The sequence below is a fragment of the Engystomops pustulosus genome, chromosome 11 (assembly GCF_040894005.1).
Source record: "Engystomops pustulosus chromosome 11, aEngPut4.maternal, whole genome shotgun sequence".
In the NCBI taxonomy this organism is placed as follows: domain Eukaryota; kingdom Metazoa; phylum Chordata; class Amphibia; order Anura; family Leptodactylidae; genus Engystomops; species Engystomops pustulosus.
Genome location: NC_092421.1, coordinates 41,425,261 through 41,451,047, shown reverse-complemented (window position 1 = coordinate 41,451,047; position 25,787 = coordinate 41,425,261). Strand labels below are relative to the sequence as shown.

The following is a 25,787-nucleotide window of genomic DNA, read 5'->3' as shown; positions in this document are numbered from 1 at the left end:
ATATTAGAAGGAAGGAGGCCACCGATAACAAATATAATAAGATTACAACAGTAATGGTGTTGGCTTGATTTTTTTATGGTAGATTACGTTTAAAACTACATGGAAACATGAACAAACCTGCACTAACAAAGGCACCACTTATTGAAGTATAAAACCTGGAAGTAATTTTTGGGTGATAATTTTTTTTTAAATTATAAATAATTTCTGGGTGGAAATACTGTAAGTAACAAAATAGGAAAGGAAGAATATATGGTAACTTGATGGATACATACGGTATATATTGTATATGCAGGTAATAAATGATGGCTTGTTATTCTTGTCCTTTAAAATCACAACATCATTTCATTGATGAATTACTTGTATTTTATAGCTCCATACAATGCCTCTGTGATACAAGATATCACATAGACATATACAAATGCTAAGCCAAGGGTGGCGCAATACAGCATACAATAATGTTTCTTCTTGACAAAGATCCATAGTGCTTTGCTTTTGCCATGAACAATAGAGCATTGTGTAGAAAAGCTAAGAATTACATTGTGCCCTGGTCCCCCTCCTCTTCGCAACAAAGCAAATGCTTGTACGCCTAAGAGGTAGGAAAATATTTTTCACCAAGCTCTACACCTTTAAAAAGGATAATACCCTTCTCAGTGTGTCAGATGTTTGGAAGTGATAAGGACAGTGATGAATACCTTCTGAGAAATTGTAAGCAGGGGGTGCCAGCCTGGCAGTTTGATATGAAGGCTACGGCGGAGTTTGAAGAGCGCTCATAGTGCCAGAATAGCAGCTTGTCCCTTGATGATAGCTCAGCCAGGAAGATCCAGACATCACTAGCATATTAACAGTGTTCTGCTGCACTATAAATTTGGTCTGCTCAGTTCTTGGCTCATGTTGTGTTTTCTTGTATTCTCTGGCTGTAGAAGACTCAGCAGAGAGATTTCAAGGAACGGATGTCTCTTAACTCTTTCTCTGTGGCATACGTGATTCCGTAATGTAATTGAAATGCATCTTATAATATCACATACTACTATATTTCACAGACATTGCATATTTACAACAAGCAATAAAGCTTTATTTAATCTGAAACACAATATGGTTCAAGTTTTAAGAATCAGTTTCTTTTTAAGCACACTCTAATAATTTTCCATTTAGAAATAAACAGCGAAATAATGTACTTTCGAAAAATATGTTTGGATCACATTCTTTAGTTAAGTTATACTACAATTATAACCTTTCTTGCTACATAGAAATAAGGATCTCCCACAAAAATTGAATATCTCCCACAAAAATTGAATATTGCCCCTATGCTCTTCATAGGGGCAAAACATCTATCATCAAAGTGTAACTGTAAAGTTCCTAATAAAAAATAGTTTTAGCACACCTGGCAAGAGCCTTTGATAACTATTCCAACAATACCTGTAACATGCTGCAGGCTATCTGGTATATCAGGTATATTTAACACTAGATTCAGATTAAGCTATTCCTTATGGTAGGTGGGCGACTTTCAGGTTGTAACATTAACTCAGGTCAATGAAGCCAAACTAGGACAGCAAGTTTGTAATTGGCCGATCTGAAAAATGTGTTGAGTCACATGCTTGTGACATCACTGAAGGTCCTTGCCATCACATTAAGTATTTTCAAATGATGCAGGACAGCTTATTTGTAATTGGACGACCTGAAGCATTTGATCAGTCACATACTTGTAAGATCAATAAAAGGTCCTAGCGGGCCCCCCCCCCCAAACTATACACAATGGATCTGTAGGGACAAGGACAGCTCATGACGTGGCTATATGCTTCCATTCATGGTAACAACAGACTGCAATCAGGTTCGTTAGAAAGATCTTGAGTAGACCGTGTTAAATTGTAAAGTACCGCTTCTTTATTTGAAAAATAAACACTTCTCAGTAGGAAAAGAGGAGACTATTTCATGATCATATGGCATGAATAGTCTAAGCAGAATAGGGAAAAAAATACAACGTCATTGGCGAGGAGTAACCAAGCCTCAATTCATGAATTGGAGTTGGTAAAATGCCACATAGTCCAGAATGTGAGATAAGGTATGATGGTAACATGTGTGTTGGAGTTCTTGAGGCACAGACAACAGTGCAAAGACCTGCAAAGGGATGTATAGATACTATACTTGATAGTACTGCAATGCCAGTTTGGTGAAAGGATGACTTCAGTATTTCTATGGAATAAATTGACAAACTATAAAAAATGAATACATTTCTCATTATACGGAATATCCCATAAATATTTATTTGCTAAAATATACTGTCACTTATAAAAGGTTTCCTTCAGCTTCTGTCATTGACTTATGTTGTTCATGGTAAGCACCATTCTATAGTCATATACTACTCAACTGTGAAAAATCTCTTTGGCCTTTTTATTTAAAAGTCATAAACACATAGGCCTCACATACAGCCACCATATACTTACATAGCCATATCATTCAAAGAATATGCTTGTTTTTAATGTAAGGTCTTTTTATTCAAGTAGGAAAATCCCCTCATACTTATTGCATTTCCAGGCAGATTTTTTTTTCATAGATGAAATAGAATCTTGAATATTTGATCAAAAACACTAAATGCTTTTGCTGCCAGGCTGGATCACTCACATAATTTATTCAGCAGATTACTAATGTTGATGCCTCTGTTTATGAGTCTTCATCAAGCTCTTTATAAATACATAAATGCATAAAACACGGGGCCTTCTTTAGCAATGTCATATGATTATAGTTCACTTTACCTCGCAGCAAGACTATGCAAATCTTGTTGACTTGTCTTCTACAATGGAGATGAAAAATTATTATAATTTTGCCGGCTGCTGCTTCCATCTTCGGTCTGAGTGGATTGAGCACTCAAAATTCATTTCTTTTGTCCAAGTATCACCGGAAAAGATGACAGAAGGAAGCCATCAGCATTATAAATAATTCTGGGAATTAAAAACAAGTCTTGGTGAGCACATTGACCGGCCCAAGCTGAAGATGAAGTGTGTTTTTCAAATCACTCAAACAATTCATAAGAAGGATGTTTTGTTGGGAAAAAAAAACTTGGTTTCTCCTGATGATATTTTAAAATCATTGTGGAAAATAATTTTTTAATAATAAAAAAAAAATCATAGTATTTTAACAGCACGGCTATGAAAGTCAATGCAACCCTAGATGTGTATTCTATAGGTAACAGACAAGACATTTCACTAACCTAACTGGAATTCAGCTCTATTTATGCATTTTTAAGCATGCAGTATCTTTGATATCATTGGGATTTTCTGCCGGGTCTATATATGAGGAATCCCTCCTTATTGACCATTAAATGTATCTCCAGTTTTTACCCTCGGCAGAAAACACCTACTTTTAAATATTCCCCATGTTTAAGAAAAGATACTGATCCCCTATGCAATAGCATCAACAGCAAAGTAAATATTACTTATCTATACTGCACTGAGCAGTGTAGCCGACTGCACTAGCTAATTTAAAAACTCTTAAAAGGATTGTCCAGGTTTAATATATGCAGCATATACTTGCCTCTCTCCCCGTTCCTGTTCTCCCATGGTAACCCTGTCACAGTCAGGTCTCTGTTTGTATACAGAAGCTGGAAGTGACATCACAACTACAGCCTGAAACTAAACTGTATAAGGTGTACCGTGGTAGTTGGGACGGAACTGCTGGCCTGTGTATACAAACTGGAAGCTGTGGGAGAACAAATGTATATTTTATTTATGTATATGTGTGTATATATTATTTTTTAAGAAACCCAACCCACCCCAAACATATATAAAAAAAAATCTTTAAACCTGTACAACCACTTCAAGTGTTGTAAATAACCCAGTGCCCAGTACAGTACAGCTAAGTAACATGTTATTGTCTATTGCTACTACTGCATAGAGGATACATATCTTTTCTTTTCAACATTTTTACAACCCCTGAAATCCTTCATACATTCACAAGCTAAATATAATTTCTCTAAAATGGCAGATACCAGATAAATGTATACCGGAAAAGCTTATAAAATACAATATAAAATGCTGTTTTAATTTATGGGGTAATTTGAGACCAGGTAGTTTTCCCCCTTCCACTAAATGATTTGATATTGATCATCTTTCCTAAGGACAGATCATCCAGCGTTTAATCTTGGGAAAACCTGTTCTCTCTGTATTTTGAATTATGGAAAGATGTAGGGAACCTTTTTATCTGTAGTGCAACTTACTGATCTAATATAAAGATTGCCATCTATAAGCATAAGCCACACTCTAGAAATATGCACTAACATCTATGAGTCTGTAAAACAATTTTCCACACTTCACTGGAATGCTTTTTTTTTATTAACCTGGATTCTATTTTCATGGAAATAAATTGAGCTCCTTGTTACTTGCCGCTTTCAAATGCTTTCATTGCTTCAGGTCATTTATATGCTACAAAGAAGGACTTGTATGGCCTGGGGACAGGTACTGCACTGCACGATCTTAACTGCTTGCTAATTCTAATAACATCGTTTGGCCTTAAGCATTTCAAGGATATCTACCTCCAGGGGTTGACATGACCACATAAGAGAAATCTTAGTCACTAAAAGTAATGAAACTTGCTCCAAACTAAATGTGAATTTATACTAGCAGTTTATTGGTTATGCCATGTAAGTGTGATACCAAATTTCAATGCAGAAGTATATATATACCATGCAATATACAGACCTATGCCAATCAGGGTGATGGCCCAGGTGGCGTTTTGAACACAATTTTGGCCCGTTTTAAAGCAGTCTGTCAAAAAATGTATGCGTTTCAATTAAGATATTTGGTCAAACCTGTCAAAAACGAATGCGTTTTCAAAAAATGCATCTGTTTTTTGACGGGCAGCTTAAAAACGGGCCAAAAACATGTTCAGGACACCACATGTGCCATAACCCTTAGAGGTGTAACAACTGCAGTCGTAGGGGGGTGCGACTGGGAATGGAGGGGGCCAGAAAAACAATTACGAGAATGCAGAGACATCTATGAACACTGGGGCTTATTTACTAAGGTTCCGCAGCCACACTTTTGTTGTATTTTCCGTCGTTTTCGGGATTTGCGCCGCTGTGACGGGTATTTAACTGGGGATTGTGTCGCGCGCGATCGGATTGTGTAGAGGCTGCGCTGGCTTTCATGCAACAGAAATCGGGGACGGGCCGTCGGACGATCCGACTGATTTGGACTGAGCGCTGGATTTAACTTTCAAATTGTGTCGCAAGATCAAGCACTTACATGCACCAGGAAGAAGGTGAACTCCGGAGGACCTGAGCGGGGAAGTGACACATGCAGGATATCGGGCGCACAATCTTAGTGAATCGTGGCATAGTGCATTAGCCTCGGACAATGCACTTTCGTGCAACGCGTCAGGAAAGGTAAGTAAACGTGCCCCAATGTGTCTGCATAGAGTTGAAGCTGAAGTTTTCTCCCTCCACTAAATGATCTGATATTGATCAACTATCCCAAGGACATATCATCCAGCATTTAATCTTGGGAAAACCTGTTCTGGTGAAGTTGATGAAGTCGCAGTGATCACCAGAGGCAATTACTGAGTTTTATGGTTTTATTTTGGGGCCCTGTGGGATATTTTTATTACTGAAGGGATGAGGCTGCTGGGCATTTAATTAATGAAGGAAGGTTGCTGGAAATGTAAGTAGTAATGGGAGGCTCCTGGGTATTTCATTACTGACGGAAGGATGCTGGGCATTTCATCATTAAATTGGTTTTCCCAAAACTCAAAGTTAGGCCCTATCCACAGGATAAGGGTCAATGCACATGAATGGATATCCGGCACACACTTTGCGGCCAGATATCCACCCCATATGTGACAGGGACAGTAGCAAAAAGGTTTAACAGATAAAATATGTTTGTAAGAATTAATTTTTTGGATTATGTTGTAATACACCGCAGTTCATACTTTGCTTATAGTATAATCTCAACAATATCAAACATATAAGATATAAAGAAAAAAAATGAATAACTTTAACAATATCCCACTTATTTTTTGTCAACCTATTTGAGGTCTGTAATGTATTCGCCACTTATTAAGCTGTTGCTTATGTTGCTTAATATATGGTGAATAAGTTACCAAATACGTTACACAATACATTCCCTTAGAAGCGAGATTGGATGCCTTGGATGCCTGCTGGAGTGATTGCAATTAGAAACAAATTGGTGTTGCATATGAAATGGACAGAAATTACTACCTACAGCTGTCCTGTGGTAATAGTGCAATAGCACATGTGTGCAATAGTGCAGGGGTGGTCATATCCAAGGACAGCTGCCTCGTTTCTAAGAGACAATATGGCTACATTTATGGAAAATTATATTCACACAGATACATTTCTTTTAATAACTTTTAGTTGAAGAAATGCAATCATACGGCAGATTAATTAAATTAAATGTAAATGCCCAGGTGGGTATACCCCTTTAAGGACCTAGCATTTATTTTATTTTTTTCATCCTTGCTATCCAGGAGACATCATTTTCTTCACAATTATGCATACATTTAGAACCAGAACAAGCCAAAACAATAGCTACTCCTATTATCTTTTTAACTGAATTAAATGTGTTCTAGAAAATTAAATGGCTGTAGCTTTTACATTTTTTAACCCCTAAACAAATAGTTTTTTCACTGATTTCTCGCTCTCCACCTTCAAAAATCCATAACATTTAAATGTTTCCGTGTACAGAGCTGTGTAAGTGCTTATTTTGTTTATAACAAATTATACTTCTCTGTCACATTATTTATTATTCCATGCCGTTTGCTGGAAAAAAGTTCCAAATGTGGGAAAATTTGAAAAAAAAAAATCATGTTTGTGTCACACTCTTGTGGGCTCAGTTTTTACGACTTTACAAGGTCTTTGCTCCATTTTGGTCCCTTTTTATTCCATTTTATGTGATTTAAAATGGTTTAAAAGTCGCGTTTCAGATATTTGGGCTCTATTTTCCGTTATGTGGTTCACCACCGGCAATAACCGTTTTTTATATTTTGATATATTGGGCATTTTGGGACGTGGCGATACCAATTGTGTCTGTGACTTTTACTGTTTATTACGTTTTATATTAGTTCTAGGGAAAGGGGGGGGGGATTTGAACTTTTAGGCTTTTAACATTTTTTATTATTTTTAAAACTTTTTTGAAACTTTTTTTTACTATTTCTTAGACCCTCTAGGGTACATTAACTCTAGATGGTCTGATTGTTCCTAACATATACTGCACTACTACTATATTACAGTATATGGCATTTCTGCACAGTATACTCACAGACAGCATGGGGTCTGATGAAGACCAGAGGCTGTCATGGCAACCGATCGTTGCCTCCAATGTCTTTCAAGAGAGCGACAATCCCATCCGTCTTTTAAAAGCCTGTAGCAGCTTTCCGGTGGCATCGGAGGAATTAATGGCCTGAATAATGGCGAGAAGCCCATGAGCCCTATTCATACACCCCTCGCACCTCTGCGCCGTACAACTACAGCACAGAGCGTAAAGGGGTTAAAGGACGTACAACATATTAAATAGAAAAAAACACCTTTACCAAGTTTTACTTACTACAGTACAATGGAATTTTTATATTTTTCTTGAAACTGATAAATACTGCTGTGAACTTCTTGTCCGTCAGTTTATGTATCACCTTATGTAAAAACATGAAGCTGGAAGCAATTTAAAAGATGAGCTGAATACTAATAAACTGACAGTAGTATAATTTTCCTGAAGACATTAAGATCTCTATTTTCAGAGCTGCTTTGGGTTTAAACTTCAGAAAATACATCAAATGAAAGTGATAACTGTTATCATTTAGGTGATGCAATTTAAAGGCTATGTCCACTTTCGACTTAAAATTGTATTGCTCTATGCAGCTAAAATAGAAACCTAAGAAATGGAGTGCCTTAGATGATTGCGTTAAGCTGTAAATAAAGTATTCTGGGAACAAGGAAATTTGACTTTTTAACCCCTTAATGCTGAAGCCACTTTTCACCTTCCTGAAACGGCCCATTTTTTAAAAATATGACATGTGTCACTATAAGTGGTTATAATTTTGGAACACTTTAACATATCCAAGTGATTTTGAAATTGTTTTCTCGTGACACTATGTACTTCATGTTAGTTACAAAATTTTGGGGTGTATGTTTTGCATTTATTTATGAAAAATACAGATATTTGGTAAAAATTTGGAAAAATTCACAATTTTCGAAATTCAAAATGTTCTATTTTTTCCATACATGGTTATAACAGCAAAAAAACTTAATAACCAACATTCACCGAATGTCTTCTTTATGTGGACATGGTTTTTATGCACTCTCATTTTTGTAGGATGTTATGGGGCTTTGAACGTTACGGGCGTTTTTTTTTACTTTTGCATAAAAAATACAAATTCCTGCTATTGTGTATTCTGCTCAGGTTTCAAGTCACTTTAAGAGGCCTAAATAAAAGTAAAACCCCATAAATTACCCCATTATAGAAACTACACTCCTCAATGTACGTAAAAACAATGTTTATGAAGTTTGTTTATCCTTTAATTGTTTTACAGGGGTTAAAACAAAATCGAATGCAATTTTGACATTAAAATTTTTTGGCTAAATGAATGTTTTTTTCATAAAATGTACAAATTCCAGTGGATAAAATAGCAAAACGCTTCACAAAGTTTCATACCCAATCTCCGGACTACAACAATATACACACACCAGGGCATCAAAGGGAAGCTGCGCCATTCAGAGCAGATTATGCATTGTCACTTTTTATTGGCTATACAATCTTTACTTTTTTGTCAATTTGAACGTATAAGGGCTTATTTTTACGACGAGAGATGCACTTTACAAATACTTCATTTTGGTGGGTCTGTAGCTTATTGATGAGATTTTATTAACTCTTAAATGGAAAAGAAAATTGTCAATTTTGGTTTCCTTTCTGTTTGCTCTTTTGAGGGTTGTACACCGTACACTAAAAATAGTATATTATCTTAATTGTATAGATCACTCCGATTACGGTGAAACCTCATTTATATAGTTTTTCATATATTAATATATTTTTACAATTTTACTGGATAAAAACTAATATAAAGAAAATCTCATTAGTTTTTGTATTGCCATCTTTTCGGAGATATAACTTTAATATTTTTTGGCTGACAGAGCTGCTTTAGGGCTTTTTTTTACATGTTGAGTTATTCTTTTCATTGGTACCATTTTGGCGCACATAATTTTTTTTTAATCATTTTTTGGAACAATTTTTTGAAGGGATTTTATGAAAAATGTACATTTTTGGCGTGTTGTTTGGGTTTCGTTCTAATGGCGTTCACTGAGCAGGTCCAATAATGTTTCTGGGTTATTGTACAGATTGTTAAGGACGCTGTGATACCGAATATGTGGGGTTTTGTGGTGATTAAGTGTTTTTTTTTACTTTCTTAGATGTGTATAGGGAATGTTTGTGTTTAGGGGACTTTTACTTTAATTAATTATTTTTATTAGAAAAAATTTTAATTTCTCTTTTTTTTACTTTTATTTTTTACTTTAACAGGTTGGCTTGAACAAGCGATGCTCTGATCCCTTGTTCAAGTCTTCATTCATATAACACAGTGTATTACAGATGTATTACACTTTGTTATGTAACACACTGAGCATGCCGGGCATGCTCAGTGTGTTACAGCCGGGTCCTGCTGGTCCACCTCCCGCCATGCAGTCCTATTACGTTAAATGTCGGGAAGGGGTTGTTAAAGGATACATAACCTTCTTTAGCTAAGCACTGTGGGGGTGATTTACAAAAAAAATGTCAGTATGGGGTTAGACTACACTGTTGCATTCTGCACCAGGTAAATTGTGCTGGATGATGTATCTGGAATAGTTTAAGACAGAGGAGTTTACTTTAGACCAGATATTTATTAGGCTAGCTTCCAATTGAATTTTCTGGCACGTGAATCGTGAATATTCTAGAGCACAAACTAGACCATGTCTCTTTTGCAGAGGCCACACTCCTTAGTGGGCAAGTTGGAAAACTGCCCGAAAATTATCTAAAACGCGTAGTAAATGTGCATTTCAGGTGCAGAATTCTGGTGTAGACAGAATGATAAATCTCCCTTAGTATGTCTCTGGCCCAAACTGCAACAAAAGCACAACTTTCTGCTATGGCATCTGATCAAGGTAAACTTCCTCTCATTGTCTGTATCAACCATGATAGAGCCTGTGGCTCATTGTAATGTATAGTGAGCAGAAATGCCATATACTGCGATACAGTAGTATTGCAGTATATGGCAGGAGCGATCAGACCATCTAGGGTTAATGTACCCTAGAGGGTCTAAGAAATAGTGGGAAAAAAAAGAAAAAAAAAGTTTAAAAAATGTAAAAAAAATAATAAAATATTAAAAGTTCAAATCACCCCCCTTTCCCTAGAACTGATATAAAATATAATAAATAGTAAAAATCACAGACACATTAGGTATCGCCGCGTCCCAAAATGCCCGATCTATCAAAATATAAAAATGGTTATTGACGGCGGTGACCTCCGGAACGGCAAATGGCGCCCAAATGTCCAAAACGCGACTTTTACACCTTTTTAGATGTAATAAAAAATAAAAATGTAATAAAAAATTATTAAAATGTCGCACAGTCCTCAAAACAGTAGCAATGAGAACGTCGGCTCATTTCGCAAAAAATGACACCTCACACAGCTCCATGCGCCAAAGTATGAAAAAGTTATTCGCGTCAGAAGATGGCAAAATTTTTTTTTTCTTTTTTGTACACATTCGTTTAATTTTTGAAAATGTATTAAAACGCAATAAAACCTGTATAAATTTGGTATCACCGCGATCGTACCAAACCAAAGAATAAAGTAGAGGTGTTATTTGGAGCGCAGAGTGAAAGTCGTAAAAACTGAGCCCACAAGAACATGACGCACATGCAGTTTTTTTCAATTTTTCCACATTTGGAATTTTTTTGTGGCTTCCCACTACATGGCATGGAATAATAAATAACATCATGGGAAAGTAAAATTTGTTACGCACAAAATAAGCCCTCACACAAGTCTGTACACGGAAAAATTAAAAAGTTATGGATTTTTGAAGATGGAGAGCGAGAAATTAGCGAAAATACCCTGCGTCCTTAAGGACTGAAAACACGTGTTTGTGTATGTTTACCATGCCTTTGGCTGGTTTTAATGTGTTTCTCAGCTGCCTACACTTCTAGAAATGAAGAAAAACAGGTTCAAACCAGCATAACGCATGGTAAACATTCAAAAACGCATGCTTGTGTCTTATAGTCTTATGGTCACTTACTATACAATATAGAAGCAGAGCAGTAACAAGTAACACGGCATGACCCATATCTAAGGAATGAGTAGTAAGTCAGAAAATAGTATTAACAGCTGAAAAATGTAATCACTGGCGTCATGAGACATAGCAAAGTAATAGGTAACTTGTACCCAATGCTGGAATGCACTGAGACTAAACGGCGAATTACACCCAAGGATAATGTACACAAAAAAGTTAGTCAAAAAATTCGTAGTATCCATAATGGTAAATAAAATCTGGATAAAGATAAGGTACATGAAAACAGACCACTGCAATGTTATGCCTGGAATGCTGCGGTGTATGGTGCGACAAGCGCTGTGAAGTACTGGCAACAAGTGTTGGCAAACAGATATCAAGAAGCACTAGCGAGTATGAGAAATGGAATGAATTAATAAATATGCAGATGAAAGGGACCGGAAATGTAACTGACAAGTAGGAGGTGTTAGAAATGTACATAGATAAAAGATGGCATAAAGTAACAAGATGTACAAATAAAAACTCATATGTAACAACATTAATCACGGTATGGGTAAAAATTACGCCAACCAGACCATGCTTAAACAAGCAACAGTCTCAAATGAAGACTGTTTTGATCAATGCCATAATCCTTCTTCATACATTCTCGAGGGTCGAAGCAGCAATCTTCCTGCTTGTTCAACAAAGTTTTTGTGTTATTCTGCAAGTTTTTTTTCCCTAAAATACAGTTTGCCCATCATTAAATTCATATCTTTTCAGCAGTCATCTTTATCAGCAGATAATTTAGCTGAAAAAAAGGATAATTTTGTATTTGTTAAATCATCTGTCTATTTGCAATTTTGGATTTAATTTTATCAGTGAATGTCACAAGACTTGGTTTCACATTTTTATTAAAATAGATCTTTAAAAAATACAAAAGTATAAACTCCAATAAAAGCGGAGGATTTTAAGTCCTCCCCCTAAAAATTAAAACAAATGTACAAAAATAAGCTTAGGGTATTTAATGCATTGATGCCAGCCCCCTCCACCGAGTATATATCCAGCCCCCGCCCCCCAGTATATAGCCAACCTGTCCATGCCCACTAGTATATAGCCAGCCAGGCCATGCCCGGTAAGCGGTGGCGAACTCACCCTGCAACGTCCCTGCGGGCTAAGGCCCTGCTTAAAGCAGATAAACCACCCTGAAAAGGGTTAAACCACTATCAGGAACCTGACGGTCCCTGAGCGACCCTACAAGATGACATTGAAAACTTACTTCGTCTGGCAGTTGCTGGATGATGGAGCGGACGTGTAACCTGAATACAGGAATAGACCAGTGTTCACACTGGTGCACAGAATACTAACACAGGAGATGGAGATAATTATATTTTATGCATATTATGTTCTATGCCCATCTGCTGCTTAGCTGTGGATATTATACTTGAGTCATTTTGTGGTGTTGCACTTGGGTGCCTCGTTTACAGGTGTACTGGTCATTGTCAGGTGCCAGTAGCCCGTTGTGACTTCTGTATAGGGCTGCAGTTGGTCTGAATCACTTAATTGTTTTTATACTTGTCTATTTCATGTTTCTTTTCTTTGTGTGTGTATATATTTCATTAATAAAAATTGGATTTGGTTTCTGCTACATGATACGTGTTTCTTGCTAGTTTTTCATGATTTTTCATGTGTGTATCGTCATTACGATCATTTGATGGGACAGGGTTCCATTTTTCTAGATGTACAGAATACTAACACAGGTCTGAGACAGAGAAAGTGGGAAAACACTAGGAGGTATGAGGGACAAACAACATTATATACAGGTCTTCAGGCGGGATATACACAGGTCAGGTCAAGATCAAGCGGGTATATACAGGTTAGGTCCAGATACAGACAGACAAGCGGAGACAGGTCAAGATCAAGATGGCTGCAATGGTACAAAATCAGATACAAAACACAAAATACCAATGGGAATAGGCAGGTATATAAGGCATTTCCCGGACACGCCTCCAGCAGCACACTGGGGAAACTGTCAGGCTAGTAACCCTTGCTGGGCAGGACTGAAATGCAAGGAGGAGGGTGTGGCTCAGTTAATCCAAACACAAACGCTAAGCCACAGTTCACACACAAATAAACGTCATCTATTCTGCCAAGCGCAACCGTTTGGCATGGACGTTACACAACCCTTAGTGTTCACCACTTATGTTTTCAGAATGCCCAAATCTAAATTAGCCACAACCTTGGGGTCAGCTTTATAGGCTGAAATAACCTGAGGGTGGGAAAGATTGCAGAACTCATTGTGTTACCTTCCCCACCTTTACTGTTCACCACTCATGGTTTCAAAAGGGCCAAATTTAAGTTAGCCACAACCTTGGGGTCAGCTATCCAGCCTTGGTGTGTACATCTCCTGGGTTCACTTGGTCAACTTCCATTTAACCAAATACTAATTTCAATGTGGTGCAATAAGACCTGTACATAGCTGACATGGGTCTAGCAAGCATTGAGGCACTTAATTGCAGAAGGCCTAGATCTGGGTTAGCCAAGAACTTAATGCATTTTATTACAACATAATGAGGACATTAATATATTAATATCTCTATCTTTAAATGTGTGTGTAGCAGTGTGTAATTTTTCTGGTGTTGTGCATTCTCATGTATAAACACAACATGGAAGTGCTTATATTGAAAAGTCAAGAACAAAATGGTAAGGCAACATAGCAGTTTATTAAATCATCAAAAAACTGTTAAAAAAGTATACAACCAAACAGTTTAATGAATAACATGTTAAATTCAACCTTTAGTTCAACCAAAAGTTTAGTTAAGTACCAAGTTTATTTTAGAACAAAAAAATAAAGCATGTTGGGTTGCTCTAGCCTAAAACTGTAATTTATTGTAGATAAATCATTATAAAGAATTAAAGCAGTTGAAAGAGAAGAGAAATACATAAAAAATACCTATCACGTAAACAGTATTCCTTGTACAGTACTGTCTACAAACCTAAGTTTAAAACTATGCCCCTGATTTTAAATTGTCCTATCAGAAGTAAACCAACTTATCTTTATCTAAGTGTATGTTCACAAATGCCAGAAGTATCACAGGCAAAATGCATGAGCTTGAGGCTCTGGTATTAGAGGAACAGTTAGATGTAGTTGGTGTAACAGAGACATGGCTCGATGCAACACATGATTGGGGTGTTAATATTCAAGGTTTTACACTCTTTTGGAAAGACAGGGCAAATAGGAGGGGAGGTGGTGTATGTCTGTATGTCATAAGGGACTTGAAAGCGATTGTGAATGAGACAGTGGTGTGTGAAGAGGCTGAAACTTTCTGGGTTGAAATTCAAAGCCAGGAGAGTTTTGAGAAAATAATTTTTTTGTGTAATTTATAGAACCCCTAATATCTCTGAGGAAATAGACGGTCACCTATATAAACAGATAGAGCAGGCTGCACAGGAGGGGACCGTAGTCATAATGGGAAACTTTAACTTTCCAAATACTAATTGGGGTCAGGGCTTGTAGAAGATCAATGCGGAGCCCTCTCCATAGCCGATAAGTCTTTGCTACATATTGCTAGCACCGATCGCGGATGTTTTTCCACCAAACGCTGCCGGCAGCTTCAAAAGGATGGGGGCCCATGGACGCCGCCATTTTACCGAGGATCATCGTTCCCCGTGACATCATCGGGGAGCGGCAATCCGTCGCCATGGCTGAGTATGGCCGTAGTATGGCAATATATGATAGGATTGATCTGACAAAACATAGGGTTAAAGTACCCTAGGTAGTCTGAAAAATAGTAAAAGTAAAAATAAAATATAGTTTAAAAAAAATTATAACAAAAAAAAATAAAAATTCAAATCCCCCCCTTTCCCTAGAACTCCAGAGCTATGAAGGGTGTATGAAGAGGGCTCATGGGCTGATTGCAGCAAAGACCCATCACTATCACCCGCGGTTGGTGCTTGCACTAATCACGGGTGTTAACCTCTTCCTTGCCGCCAAGTCAGATCTTGAGCTGAACCGGCATGAGCTCAGCGTCCGATATATTGGACACTGAGCGCTAAGTCACCGAGCTCAGCGCCCGATATATCGGATGCTGAGCGTCAAGAGGTTAATAACTTGATTACATGACTTGCATTGTTTCTGTTGTGATGTCATGCCTCCTTTTGCTCCCACCTCGGTAGGCACAAAGCCAACTTTTATACACTCTCTCTGTAGACAATACACACCCTTTTCTCCTCCTTCTGTAGACACACCTCCTTTTCTCTTCCCTCCGTAGACACCTCACCCCCTTATCTCTACCCTCTGTAGACCTCATTATATTCTCCTCTGTAGACATTACACCCCTTATCGCCTCCCTCTGTATACACCACACCCTTTATCTCCTCCCTCTGTAGACACCACACCCCATTATCTCCTCCTTCTGTAGACATCACACCTCATTATCTTCTCTTCTGTAGACAGCACACCTCTTTATGTCCTCCCTCAGTAGACTCTACTCCTTTTTCTCTCCTCCCTCACTGTTCTCTGCCCCTTGGTTTCTCCAGTTTGCAAATTCTCTGCCTCACACTTCTGCTTCATCTCTTTTTCTATACCATTATGGTCATCAGTGCCTGCTGTGACCTCTCAGTATGTGCTCTTCTCCCTTTTACAGTCCATCGCTTGCTGTGAAATTTCCCTCCTTTAGTGTCTCCCGTGCTCCTATGATTTCTCTCCCTCATAAGCTTGTTTCTACCTGTGATCTTTCAGCTTCCTGCCTCCTCTTTTCCTATGCAACCTCCTCAATGTAAAACAGTGAAGGAAGGTGCCAGTGATGGGGGAGTTGTGAAGAGAGCAGTGAGATCCTGCACTGCTGTGTGAGGATATGGAGATAAAATAAAGGAGATAGAAGGAGAAGAAATGGAGCAAAGAGACCAGAAGGATATAGAGGAGGTAGAAAAGTATGTAATGGAGAGAACTATAAATATAGAACTAAAAGAGAAACGCAGTCATCAATATATGTCACTCAGATGTGCTCTGGAATGACCTGTGTGTCAGATTGGTAAAACAATCAAAGAAAATGTATGCAATATATTCCTGGCAAAATCCTCCACACCAAAAGAGCCTTACATTTCAGGTAAATAGTTATTTTATTATTCTAAAACTGCTAACCAATAGCAATGTAACAGTAAAAATATATAACAATGAACATGTAAAATAGGCACATACAAAATAGGTGGGAAAATTTAGGATTGCAAACCTAGTGCAGGCCTCTTAACACAATAAAATATTTACTAAATTGATATTATATTGCATGTAAAAAATGGTTAAAAATATTATAAAAAAAAGAGTTGATGCACAATAATAGACTAGCAAATGTGATGAAACAAAATGAGCTTGAATGTGTGCTCCCACTATGCCTAGCTTAGGTCCTGACTAGTAGATGATCTAGTAGATGAAACAGGTCAGAACTGACGGACATAAATGTAGTCTTCTCTGACTATGGTAATTCAATGTCTCTCAAATGTGCTATATATGTATTAGCATGGACTGAATGATCCAAAAAAAAAAAACTCTGCTCTTTATTTTTTGTTAAAAGTTAACTTGTCCTAGTGATGCTGATTTTAAAATGCCTTTGAGGGGGGGTGGGAGCAGCTGCAACAGCCTGTGTCTCAGTCTACTCCATGCATTCCACCTCCCCTCCACACTCATGCAGCTCCCTCTGCCTCTCTTACTGTCATGTGCATTGAGCAGGCAGGGGATGAAGAATGCATGGAGGAGACTGAGACACAGGCTGCAGCTGCCCCCTCCCTGGAACTCACCACAGGCTGCTGGCAGAGAGCCAGAAAATGTCAAATAAAGTTTTAGATCTCTTTCACACAAATGTATGAAAACGGTTGTATGCTAGTCATACCATACTGTTTTCTTCCGGGTAGTAAATGGCAACATTCATTTCAATGGGCAATATGGCCGTACCGTGAGCAAGAATAATTGAGAAAAATATAGAGCATGTCCTACTGTTTACAGTATTTCTGTTCTGTATGCCCAAAAGAAGTCTAAGGGAATGTTTATTATACATATTGCATACGTACTGCATACAGTTGTACACCATTGGGAGGTGCATTCTGTCAGCCAGCCAATAGCCAGCCAGCCATCAGCCAGCCATATATACGGATTCATAGGGCAGAAATACAGAACTGGCGAAATCATATGTATTGGCTGTATTCAAAATTGTGACAAGGGCATTTTTAAAACCAGCATAGCATAGCCTATAACCTGTCACTAGCGCAAACAACAGACATTCCTGGTGACAGGTTTGCTTTAAGATGAAAAATACACCAGACTTATTGTGTTAAAGCAGACGAGAACATAAACCTTGGTACTTACAAGGGTTACTGCTTGAGCATGTCCATCTGACATACAACTATGTGTTGAACAGGATGAAATTAGCTGCCATATGAATTCTATAACCTGTAATTCTTTATCAACCACTGTTGTGCACTGAAAATGACACAGTACGCTTTACCATACATAAAAATTTGTTCCTTCATATTTGTTCCTTTCATATAAGCCAGATAAGTAAAGCTGTGAGGCATTTCAGACAGGCAGAAGATGCTTGTCATGTATAAACACATTATTTCTCCAGTTTCTTGCAGTAAAAATGAAAAGGCTGACAATGCCTTCTAGTGGCAGTTGTCTGTATCTGCAAATAACACTTTCTCAAATTCCTACATGTAACTTCTTAATTTTAGACACTTCTTGTGTACAGTACTTATTAAAGCTCTAAGTCTACAAACAGTCACAAATGGTAGTTGCTAAGTAAGATTAGCATTGACCTTTATGTAATGCATATTCTACTTTTTCTTATGACCTACAGCAAATATAGAAATATTCAGTACAAAATCACTTCACAACACTTCAATAAAAACACCATCACTTTTTAAGTTTCATACATATACAGTACAGACCCAAAGTTTGGACACACCTCATTCAAAGAGTTTTCTGTATTTTCATGACTATAAAAAATGTAGATTCACACTGAAGGCATCAAAACTATGAATTAACACATGTGGAATTATATACTTAACAAAAAAGTGTGAAACAACTGAAAATATGTAATATATTCTAGATTCTTCAAAGTAGCCACCTTTTGCTTTGATTACTGCTGTGCACACTCTATATAAAACAAAAAATAAAAGTTAACCCCTAAATGTGGTTACATCTATATGTGGGGTATTGAGATTAGTTTTCTCCATTTATCCTACATGAACATGTAAATTTTAGGGCTAAATAAACATTTTGTTCTTGTTTTCGTAGCTTGACTCCTTGAAGGCCAATGTTTTTTTTTAATTTTTTGAGTTTTCATTTTTCACTTCACTCCTTCCACAAAGTAGTCTTTGATTATTTTGTTAACAAAGCTATGCAAGGGCTTGTTATCAGCAACATATCATATTTTATTGTGGCACCATTTATTATTCTGTGCCATGTACTGGGAAACTGGAAAAATTCCAAATTCCTAAAGTTGGGTCATATTCTGATGGGCTTTATTTTTTTAAGGGGGCCAATGTGCGGTCAAGATGACACCGCTGCTTTATTGTTTGGATCAGTACAATTGCAGCAATACCAAATTTATATAGTTTGGTTAGGTCTTAATACCAAAAGTAAATTCAAAATCCCTGTATTAAAAGAAATGCTTTCCATCGCCATATTCTGAAACTGTTAACGTTTGTATACTTCAATATATGGAGCGGTGTCAGATGTCATTTTTTTGTGGGATGGGATGATGTTTTTAGCAATACCATTTTGATATATCTGACATTTTGGGAAGTGGAAATGTTATTTATTTTCCATATTTCTTAAAACCTTTTTTACTATTTTATTTCATCCCCCTAGGGCAGTGATGGCGAACCTTTTAGCGGCCGAGTGCCCAAACTGCAACCCAAAACCCCCCTTATGTATCGCGAGGTGCCAACCAAAAATTAAAGCAGTAACTTCTTGCTCCCTCTTCAACAACTTTCAATCATATTGGCCTCCTGAGGACAGCAACACAATAGAAAGATGGAAAAGTTTCATCATTTTTGCTTCTTTCCAGTGTCCCTCTGTACAGAGAAAATTGTGGTCCATCAGGAGGGCCTCCATAGATAATTTGGCCCTGTCTACTCATTCTGCCTCTTCCTACAGTCCCAGGTAGCAAAGTAAATATCAAAATATGACTGAAAGAAGCCTCTTTTAAGTTGCTTGGAACTGCAGGAAGATTCTTTGAGTCCTGTCTGGTGTGCTGGGTGATGGCCTGGGTGCCCACAGAAAGGGCTCTGAGTGCCGCCTCTGGCACCCGTGCCATAGGTTCGCCATCACTGCCCTAGGGTACTCTCCTCATCAACCAGACATTTCTGACCATAAAATAGCTGCAGATGGAGGGCGATGTAATCTCTATCTGTCCATGAGCATTTGCCCTGCCAGGACCTTATAATGGATACTATCATAAGGTCCTGGAAGGTCTTTTCATGGACAGATAAGATAACATGACCCTCCATCTGCAGCCATGTTATGGACAGGAACGTCTAGCTGATGAGGTGAAAGACAGGAGGCTTCACTTTACATATCGCGGAAGCAGAAGAGCAGAACTATAAATAGATGAATACTGGTAAATTGATTAATAGACAAATTACACATATTACAAAAAACATGAGGTAAAGTGGCCAACCCCTTTAAAGTATCACGAAAGAAGAAATGTCATGAAGAATACAAAGTAAAAATTGTTATAATTTGTAAAACATTTACAGAGATATCAGAATTTAAAGAAGCTCATAGCAGAACGCCAAAAATTGACCTGGACATGTAGGCACTAATGACCATCAGTCACAAATGGTTCTTTCATGGTTATGGCTGTGTGTAATACAAAGCAAAGTGGTCCCAATGGTAAAGATATCCTTAAAAGACTAAATGAATACAGATGGTCTTTGACTAAGAGACACCCGAATTACAGACAACCTAGTACCAGATAGACCTTTCGGGCCACTGTGAAACTCTTTGGATACTTTACTTTAGTCCCAGGCTGCAATGATCAGCTGTAAGGCGATGTGATTTAGTTTTATTGATAATCCTTGTTCCCACGACAGCACAAATTTCAATAGTCAAAAGGAAAAAAAATGTAAATGTTATAAATGAATTACAATTATAAAATATATCTGTTCCCACTTACATCCAAATTCAACTTTTAAATGGCCATATGTGTGAGGAACCCTTTCCTTGGTAGCCTAGTAAATGCCAGGAACTACTGAAACCTTTTAGTGCTCAGATTTAACTTTTGAGAGGACCAAGAAGAGCTCTTTTAACATTTATATGAGAGGATTTTTCCTTTATTCTTTCAGTTCATCTAATATAAGAGGGGGATAAGGCCACATGCCTGCTACAGCACTTAAACTCACCAGCGGCCTTTGTAATCAAAACGGAAGCACGGAGAGAGGTGAGTATAAGACCTTTTTTCATTTTAAAGTGCCGCCATGAAAATTCTTATTCCCAGACAACCTTTAAATAATTTTGGTTAAATAAGAGGTTGTAAGGAAGGGTAAGTTGTTTAAGGGCAATTAAGGTATTAGTGGAGTAGTATAGTTTTCCTGGATTTCCAAGGAGACATAATTATCAATGATTACTGTTCTTTGACACTTGTTCTACTACTTACGTAATATGCTTGGTAGGAAGGAGAGAAACCTCTATGAAGTTTCAATAGGAACACCAACTAGGAATTTTGTTCATTAGCTGTAAAAGAGCCTTAAGTTAAAGTGATTGATTTCCATTCAGCTTGATTACTGACTGTTTCCACCATCATTATATGTAAAAGAATGAATCAAAGGAAAGGATCCAATTGAAATGGTGCTTCTGTTTTACTTGTATATTACTTCAAACTGCCATTTAATCGCTAAGCAATCTTTAATTTAACAAGCATGCTGTTGCTAACAAATTCTTCTCTGTATGTATAGAGCAAATAAATGATAATGTTCTTCTCTTTCAATTAGTTATATTTTATTGTCAGATAATACGTTTCCACTCTCTAAAATCCTCCAAAATGTAATTCTTTTCTGGTTATAGAAGAAATAAGCACTGAGTTAGTTTTACTTCTGGTAATTGTTACAAGCTGGGAGGTAAAAGTTCTTCTCAATAAATTAAAGTATTAGCAAAAAATTATTTTTTTTCACAAATTCAATTTAAAAAGTGAAACTCATATTATATTTACTCATTATTAACAGAGTGAACTTTTTCCAATGTTTATTTAGATGTTTATGGCTATGCCTTACCGCCAAGGAAAACCCAAAAGTCATTATGGGTAATTGTGCCAGTGTATGAGGATGGCCCCGTCCTCTGGCACTCGCCACAAGCACAAGCTACCCCTGACCAAAAGATAACACCAGAAGTGTCTTACCTGGGTCAAGGAGAAAAAGAACTGTACTGTTACTCAGTCGTCCAAGCTTTTGTTTTTTCATATGAAAGTAGCATTTAATTTGGAAATCAAGGTCCCAGAGTTTGGAGGTCCTCCTCCAGACTCTGGGGAGGCACAATCCAAGCTGCTTAAAGGTCTAGTTTGAAGTTTTCACAATCATAGTGATAGTTTGGGGAGCCATGTCATCTACTCGTGTAGGTTCACTGTGTTTTATCAAGACCAAAGTCAGCACATCTGTCTACCAGGAAATTTTAGAACGATTCATGCTTTTCTCTGCCAACAAGCTTTATAGAGATGGAATTTTAATTTTCCAAAAAGACTTATCACCTGTCCCCAATACCAAAAGTGCCAATACCTGGTTTAATAACCAGAGTATCCCTGTGCTTGATTGGCTAGCAAACTTGTCTGACCTGAACCCCATACAGAATATATATTTGCATACTTTATATGAATATATATTTACATACTTATTAAAGACTTTTTTCATAAAAACACAGGCATAAGAAGCTAAGAGAAGAGCAGATCCTGCCAGAGGGACATACACCAATATGTCAGCGTGCTTGGTTCACAATCCTTCATCTTGGTGGTAGATGTCCCTTACAATCGGAAATAGAAAGCTGTACATAAAAAATCAAAACATTTTAGTACAAACTTAAGGGTAGATATCTCTGGTTTTGTGAATCATCCATACACAATCAATATATCATATAAAAGAGGAGATCTCCTGTGTTTCTAGGTGCCAGGGTTAAGGAGATATAGCCGTTTGAAGTTAGCCACTGTCATGACATTTATAAACGTCCTTTCTGTACAGGGCATGTGCAAATAGGCCATTTATAGCCATATGGCTATTAAGGGGTTAAGAGAAGTAGAAACAAAGGAACTAACATCCTACCACATCTAAATGTGGCTGTATTACTGTATCAAACCTGCTCATTTCACATGAATACAGGTCATTACTTATATGTAGAGTTTTATATCCTGATAAGCAGATCTCATTTTCTTCTTGTGTTGTCTTTGGGAGACATGAAAGTTGGCCTAGCTAGCCTCCAACCACTCAGTCAAAATGAACTGAAAATGAAGTTTGTAGTTTGCAGAGCTGCTAGTACTAAAAAATAATACAAATACAATCATACAATGGCCAGAAACAGTGTTTGTCGTTGTTTTTCACATCCATGGTTCAGTGATGGCCTCACAAAGCCATTGATTTACACTCACCGGCCACCTCATTAGGTACACCATGCTAGTAACGGGTTGGACCCCCTTTTGCCTTCAGAACTGCCTCAATTCTTCGTGGCATAGATTCAACAAGGTGCTGGAAGCATTCCTCAGAGTTTTTGGTCCATATTGACATGATGGCATCACACAGTTGCCGCAGATTTGTCGGCTGCACATCCATAATGCGAATCTCCCGTTCCACCACATCCCAAAGATGCTCTATTGGATTGAGATCTGGTGACTGTGGAGGCCATTTGAGTACAGTGAACTCATTGTCATGTTCAAGAAACCGGTCTGAGATGATTCCAGCTTTATGACATGGCGCATTATCCTGCTGAAAGTAGCCATCAGATGTTGGGTACATTGTGGTCATAAAGGGATGGACATGGTCAGCAACAATACTCAGGTAGGCTGTGGCGTTGCAACGATGCTCAATTGGTACCAAGGGGCCTAAAGAGTGCCAAGAAAATATTCCCCACACCATGACACCACCACCACCAGCCTGAACCGTTGATACAAGGCAGGATGGATCCATGCTTTCATATTGTTGACGCCAAATTCTGACCCTACCATCCGAATGTCGCAGTAGAAATCGAGACTCATCAGACCATGCAACGTTTTTCCAATCTTCTACTGTCCAATTTTGATGAGCTTGTGCAAATTGTAGCCTCAGTTTCCTGTTCTTAGCTGAAAGGAGTGGCACCCGGTGTGGTCTTCTGCTGCTGTAGCCCATGTGCCTCAAAGTTTGACGTAATGTGCGTTCAGAGATGCTCTTCTGCCTACCTTGGTTGTAATGGGTGGCGATTTGAGTCACTGTTGCCTTTCTATCAGCTCGAACCAGTCTGCCCATTCTCCTCTGACCTCTGGCATCAACAAGGTATTTCCTCCCAAAGAACTGCCGCTCGCTGGATGTTTTTTCTTTTTCAGACCATTCTCTGTAAACCCTAGAGATGGTTGTGTGCGTGAAAATCCCAGTAGATCAGCAGTTTCTGAAATACTCAGACCAGCCCTTCTGGCACCAACAACCATGCCACGTTCAAAGGCACTCAAATCACCTTTCTTCCCCATACTGATTCTCGGTTTGAACTGCAGGAAATTGTCTTGACCATGTCTACATGCCTAAATGCACTGAGTTGCCACCATGTGATTGGCTGATTAGAAATTAAGTGTTAACGAGCGGTTGTACAGGTGTACCTAATAAAGTGGCCGGAAAGTGTATATTGGCGTTTTCACATTGGAACAAATGCAGATCACAGAGGGCAATAAAAGTCTATGGGTCCACAAAAAAAATGGATGAAACATCTGTTTTTTTTTCATGATGAGGCAAAAAAATTAGGTGTGATGTTTTCAAAGCAATGTTAAACCTTTTTTTTTTTTCTTGTAGAAACAGAGAAAAAACTGATGCATCATGGAGACAAAACGGAAAAAAACGTGGAAGAAAAACGTAGAAGTAAAAGAGACAAAACGCAACAGATGCGCTACTGAAGCTGGACATCAACACCAATGTGAAGGAGCCCTTATTTCTCTAGGTTTTCTTACTAAAAAAAACTTGGTGTCTGCTATTTAATACCATCCTTAAGTTTGTCAGCATGATTTAATAAGACTGCATGACTACTTTTTATGCCGAAAAGTTATTGTTATGCCACCAGATATTATTTCTTGCCAGGTATTTGTGATGCTGTTTACTTGTACTTTAATATTTTATTTGTTTAATTGCTCCCTAGAGAATGCACTAAAAAGGCATATGAATATATTTGCATGAGTAAACATGGTAATAGACCTCAGAAAATTTCTCTGTTAACCAGGTGGAAACCAATTTCTCTTAAGTGAAAGTGAAATGAGTATCAAAGTGCTCATTAAAATAAAAGAGTGCATTGAGACCTCTACAATTTAAGCTGAGGAAATGATCAGTTATGATGATGATGACATTGATACTAGATGAGGAATTCAAAAGTGTGAAATTGTGTTAATTGAGACATCCCAAATAAGTGATCTAGTCATGTCAGTTTCCTAGAGAATGACTTATTTGATGAGCTGCAGCTTTGCCATTAATACTTTATGATTCTGACTCTCCAGCTGTTTCCAAACTACCTTACCCATGATGCACAGCAAGACAAAAGCTGTCTGTTCCAGCCGAGCTCATGCTCACAGGAACTAATGTTCTTTGTGATAAAGCCTTTTGTTATAAACCATACAGACAAGATACAGGTCACGATTGCCTGGAGGTTTTAGGACGGGAAAGTCAAAGGTAAACTCCTCAAAGTATTCTCATAAGAGACACATTCACAAAAAATAAAACTACAAAAATAATTTCTAGTTTTGTTCCTAGAGGATTCAGCTGATAGCCCAATCTATCATACAGTTTTAAAATAATGTCAACAGAATTTTGGGTGTAATATCACCATTTACACATTCCAGGTGATGTTGATCACGTGTTGATGCAAACGTGTTACAAAATCACAATTTATTTAAAGATGGGGTAGGAATGATGATGTCATGATGATGTTGGTGATGTCACAGATGTTGTACCACATACAAACATATGCAGGTACCAATTTGTTTACATGACATCCATTAGATATTATGAATATCTGACAATTTGTGTGATTGAACAATCAAAAGACAACCCATGCACAGCCAAAGTAAATAACTCACCATTTCGGCGCCCCCCGCAGGTCTTCTGTGCAATCCGTCCAGCAGCAACAGGTCCGTGCGGCGCACAGCGCTGAGATCAGCAGCCGCTAACATCAGAGTGTATGCTGATAGCCATCATACACAATACTATTGCGGCTTATACTTGAGTATATACGGTACTTGGACTTTTTGAAAGTATAGTAAATGGGTGTGGTGCACTTGTTCTTAATACAGCCAGCAATATAAACCACAGTTCACACTCGGAATGCCAAGCAAAACACAAAGAGAAAATCAAGT

At 37.8% G+C, this 25,787-nt stretch overlaps 1 long non-coding RNA gene across 1 annotated transcript; it reads left to right on the top strand.

Moving 5' to 3' along the window:
- The first annotated feature begins 518 nt into the window (after nucleotides 1-518).
- On the top strand, nucleotides 519-24,808 carry LOC140106534 (uncharacterized). The gene is made up of 3 exons (XR_011850802.1): nucleotides 519-593; nucleotides 20,575-20,669; nucleotides 24,247-24,808. It is a non-coding gene; the product is annotated as an uncharacterized lncRNA (long non-coding RNA).
- Nucleotides 24,809-25,787: the final 979 nt, after the last annotated feature.